The 5,338-nt window shown below is 42.3% G+C and overlaps 1 protein-coding gene across 3 annotated transcripts in view; it reads right to left on the reverse strand.

Moving 5' to 3' along the window:
* The window catches only part of LOC138962941 (acetylcholinesterase-like), a 108,351-nt gene extending 104,714 nt beyond the window's left edge, over positions 1 to 3,637 (reverse strand). For 2 of the 3 annotated variants that reach the window (XM_070334924.1, XM_070334943.1), the window contains exon 1: positions 3,120 to 3,637. The gene's annotated coding sequence lies outside the window, so the exon portion shown is untranslated. The remainder of the gene's footprint in view (positions 1 to 3,119) is intronic. The other variant, XM_070334934.1, reaches the window with a different exon arrangement.
* Between the last annotated feature and the right edge of the window lie 1,701 nt (positions 3,638 to 5,338).

Consider the following 5,338-nt stretch of genomic DNA (forward strand, 5'->3'; position numbering starts at 1 on the left):
ATGTGCGTGTGTGCGTGTGTGCGTGTGTGTGTGCGTGTGTGCGTGTGTGTGTGTGTGTAGAGCGATTCAGACTAAACTACTGGACCGATCTTTATGAAATTTGACATGAGAGTTCCTGGGTATGAAATCCCCGAACGTTTTTTTCATTTTTTTGATAAATGTCTTTGATGACGTCATATCCGGCTTTTCGTGAAAGTTGAGGCGGCACTGTCACGCCCTCATTTTTCAACCAAATAGGTTGAAATTTTGGTCAAGTAATCTTCGACGAAGCCCGGGGTTCGGTATTGCATTTCAGCTTGGTGGCTTAAAAATTAATTAATGACTTTGGTCATTAAAAATCTGAAAATTGTAAAAAAAAAATAAAAATTTATAAAACGATCCAAATTTACGTTTATCTTATTCTCCATCATTTGCTGATTCCAAAAACATATAAATATGTTATATTCGGATTAAAAACAAGCTCTGAAAATTAAATATATAAAAATTATTATCAAAATTAAATTGTCCAAATCAATTTAAAAACACTTTCATCTTATTCCTTGTCGGTTCCTGATTCCAAAAACATATAGATATGATATGTTTGGATTAAAAACACGCTCAGAAAGTTAAAACAAAGAGAGGTACAGAAAAGCGTGCTATCCTTCTTAGCGCAACTACTACCCCGCTCTTCTTGTCAATTTCACTGCCTTTGCCATGAGCGGTGGACTGACGATGCTACGAGTATACGGTCTTGCTGAAAAATGGCAGCTACTTGACTAAATATTGTATTTTCGCCTTACGCGACTTGTTCCTCTTCTTCCACTCCTTCCTTCCTTTTACTGTCTTTCTTTCTAATGATTATGCAACGTTTATTATGTTATTAATAGATTTGGTTTATTTAGACGAACTGGTCAGCCGTTACCGCCTTACGTTGTACTGTCCATGCAGAAACACCACTATAAGCTTCTAGCATGTTGCTGTTACCTTTGTATTTTGTATACATGTCATGATTATAACTTTAGTTAAAATAAACTTATATTTAAACCAAGTTAGGCGTATTATATTAAAAGGTAGAAGTTTCTTTGAAACTCTTTTACAGTGGTTAATTTAAATCTTGTTAATAATCTTATTCTCTTTCAAAAGAGTTAAAAAACCTTGTCCAGGGATATGTCCCGGAAGTTGTCTGTCTTGCGAATTGTCAGTTTGTACCGTATAATTATCACCTTTTAAAAAATGAATGTCACTGTAGTTAATCCTAGCCTTAATAGAAATCGTTTGTTTGTTTGTTTGTTTGCTTAACGCCCAGCCGACCACGAAGGGCCATATCAGGGCGGTGCTGCTTTGACATATAACGTGCGCCACACACAAGACAGAAGTCGCAGCACAGGCTTCATGTCTCACCCAGTCACAATATTCTGACACCGGACCAACCAGTCCTAGCACTAACCCCATAATGCCAGACCCCAGGCGGAGCAGCCACTAGACTGCCAATTTTAAAGTCTTAGGTATGACCCGGCCGGGGTTCGAACCCACGACCTCCCGATCACGGGGCGGACGCCTTACCACTAGGCCAACCGTGCCGGTAAATCGTTTGTCTCACGAATGTTGAAATCGGTTGTTTCATGAATGTTGTCTGTTTTGTGTTGTTTTGGAACGTTGGCAGTCTCTTTGTTTTTGGACTTGTTTTTACCTCAGTTATCATGTTTCAAAACTAATTGTCACAGTAATTACTCTCACTTTCATCAAAATCAGTTAGGCCAAAAAAAAAAAATTGTCTGTTTAGGGTAACCCGACCGACCCTATCGATTTGGCGCCGACCCAAAAACTTTTTTTTGATTTCAAAAAAAAAAAAAAAAAAAAAAGAGGTAAAAATGCTAAAAAGAGACATTTGGCGTTTCTTTCTCTCCCTTTCTTTCTGTTTTATTTATACGTTAGTTTTGAAACATGTATTCATCAAATATAAGAAGTGAATGTTCAGCCAACATAGCATTTACAAAAAAAAAAAAAAAAAAAAAAAAAAAAATTTACCTACCTACCGACCCTACTTTTTTTTGGTCATGTTACCCTAAACAGACAATTTTTTTTTTTTTGGCCTTACCTGTCACGAATATGATCACTTTGTACCTTATCGGTTAGCATGTTTCAAAAAAGAATGTCACCGTAGTTTATACTTGTTGTTAATGAAATCAGTTGTCTTTCGCGAACTTTGGTAGTTATTAACCTCATCAGTTATCACGTTTCAGAAATATAGTCATCGTACTTTATCTTTATCGTCAACAAGTTGTCTGTCTCGAATATTGTCACATTTTGCGTTTTACTTAATACGTTTCAGAAATGAATGTCACCGTCATTTATGTTCATCATAATAGAAAACGAGTGTCTTCCTTGAACATTGATAGTTTTTACTTTATCATACATCGTATTTCGGAAGAAAAAAAATCATCGTAATGCACCTTTATCGAACTTATGGTCAGTTGTTTGTCATGAGCATTGACGGTGTTATATTTTTTAAACATTTTACAAATGAGTCTCTCCATTATTTATCATCGTTATAAATTCTCGTAATTACTTTTTTTTAATATAGTTGAAATTGGTTGTCTGTCCTATATCATGAGTTATCATGTTTCTAAGAGGAATGTCACAGTAACTTATCGTTGTTGCAATTGAAATCAGTTATATGTCATGAACATTGTAAGTTCGTACCTCATCGGTTATATGTCATGAGCATTGTAAGTTCGTACCTCATCGGTTATATGTCATGAACCTTGTAAGTTCGTACCTCATCGGTTATATGTCATGGACATTGTAAGTTCGTACCTCATCGGTTATATGTCATGAACATTGTAAGTTCGTACCTCATCAGTTATCCCGTTTCAGAAATTAATGTCATCGTAATCTATCTTTATCGTAGTTGAAATTGGCTGCCCGTCACATTGTCAGTCTCTACCTCATAAGCTGTCACTTTTCAAAAATGAACGTGTCAGTAATTAGCCTCTGTCGTAATTGAAGTCAGTTGCTTGTCAAACACATGTGGATCCTGTTTCAGTTTATATCTGGTGTATAGCTATCTTATTTCGCATCGAATAGAAAAAATGTGTCCCTGGAATTTATCACCATTGTAATTGAATATGATTTAATACCTGCTCGTTACGTCTAGCCTGTCACAAACAAAACATCCGCTGTCATTCGCTGAGCCGTTGCCTGGATGGGTCCTATCGTCGACTGAGTACACCTGACTACGGTTATCTTGTATCACATATCCAGCAATATCACTTACAATTCCTTTTCACAGCTCTGAGCGTGTCAATGACAGATCGGTCGCCAAACTTGACAAACAGGAGGGCGCGCTGAGCTCGCACTGAATTCGAAGTAAGGACAAACTCCGCCCATGTCTTCACAGCACACGGGCGTAAGTATTCCTCGCTTGTTGCTGTACGGCCAGCGGAGCTAGATCACAGATCAACGTTACCCTCGCTGTTAATTAAGCGTCGTACATCCCACTGTCACTCACTCAGGCGTAACGAGTTGCGCCGTTGCGCCACTCACACAACTTCGCCAGGAATTTATATGTATCCAATTCAGTTAGTCCTGAAGAAGCCCCCTCACAGAAGCTCAGTCGCGAAGAGGTCTTCTTTTTTCGTGGTCTCGCACTGAGAGAGGAAAAGCACCGAAGAAGAGTAGCACTAGGGGTAGCGAACGAGCAGCGTTCTGTCACAGGGGTGCTGTGATGGGGGGGGGGGGGGGGTAGGGGTGGGGGTGCACAGGAAGAGGAAGAAGGGGAAGGACTGACCGACGAGGGGGTGACTGAGGGGGTGACTGACGCGGGGAGGGGGAGGAGGCTGGTGGCGATTTTAAGAGTCGTTGATCTGCCTTCGCTGCTGCTACGACAAGTCTGACTTCACCACTTAGACATCGCCTCCGCCGCTACCACCACCACCACCACCATCGCCAGCAACCACCACCACAACCACCGCCACCAGCACTTCAGCTCGCTCCGTTGACGCTGTTCTCAATTGAAAACGGTTTCTTTTCAACACACCCACTCAATCACATTCCTCAATACAGATCTCCGTACCAGGCACAGATCGCACAGTTAAAAAAAAAAAAAAAAAAAAGGCAGAGAAGGGATGAAAAATATCTTGCTGTCAGTGTCGCTAAAAAGCCCTACAGCATGTTTTCAAAACACATGTCAATGGCTTTCTTACACGTTGTCGTTTTCGCTCATCCGTTCCTTTGAGGCTTGGGTGTTGGCTGTCCTAATTGGTCTGCTCTTCTTCGTTCTTGGCGTGGGTAACGCAGGCAGGCTAAGAACAGGTCTCTTCTAGCTGTGATCCCCACTGGCTTATCCTCTAAGACCCGTGAGAACAAGAACGAAAGTACAGCGGTCGCTACTATGGGCGTATCCTCCTAGGGCGGGAGACGGCTGGCTTATCCTCTGTGGCCAGAATCGTCAGACTGTGAGCAAAAGTACAGCGGTCGCAACTGGCGTATTATCGGTTGTCAGAATCGTCAGACTAAGAGCGAAAGTAGGCTACAGCGGTTGCAACTGGCGTATCATCTGTGGTCAGAATCGTCAAACTAAGAGCGAAAGTAGGCTACAGCGGTTGCAACTGGCGTATCCTCTGAGGCCAGAATCGTGAGACCAAGAGCGAAAGTAGGCTACAGCGATTGCAACTGGCGTATCAGCTGTGGTCAGAATCGTCAGACTAAGAGCGAAAGTAGGCTACAGCGGTTGCAACTGGCGTATCCTCTGAGGCCAGAATCTTGAGACCAAAAACCAAGAACGAAAGTATAGCGGTCGCTACCAGCCCCAGAGGCCAGAATCTCAAAACCAAGAGCGAAAGTAAGCGGTCGCCTTACAGTGGCGTATGTATTCTGAAGGCGGGAGATCGAGAGCGAAAGTACAGCAAGCGGTGTCTGGCCTGACCGCTGCGCTACAGTACTGGCACTGGCCGTGCGTCTTTCACTCGATCCACCCTGGCCTGTGTCCGTCGCCTTCTGCTAGAAGCCAGGGAGAGAGAGAGAGTGGCCGGAGTTGAGAGACTGCTGCTCAGTGACTGCACAACGGTCGTGATCCGTCGATGTGGCTTAGCTGGTCATACATTTTAAGGAAGAAAGGACAATGAGCGAGGTTAAAGGGGAGTAAACACGGCTCATTGCTGTTTGAATTGCTTGTCGACACGTGTAACTAGTTTTGAGGAGCAGAAGAATAGGATTTAAATGTCGCTCCGTAACTTTTTCTCTTGGGGGTTTCTGTCATTGCTGTTTATAGTCGGCTTTGAATTAAAGTAATCGTCTGTCTTCCATACCGTCCTCATTGACCATGATCATTTCAGTGTTCTCCACCCTAGCTCTACCT

The sequence above is a fragment of the Littorina saxatilis genome, linkage group LG1 (genome assembly GCF_037325665.1).
Source record: "Littorina saxatilis isolate snail1 linkage group LG1, US_GU_Lsax_2.0, whole genome shotgun sequence".
Classification (NCBI taxonomy): domain Eukaryota; kingdom Metazoa; phylum Mollusca; class Gastropoda; order Littorinimorpha; family Littorinidae; genus Littorina; species Littorina saxatilis.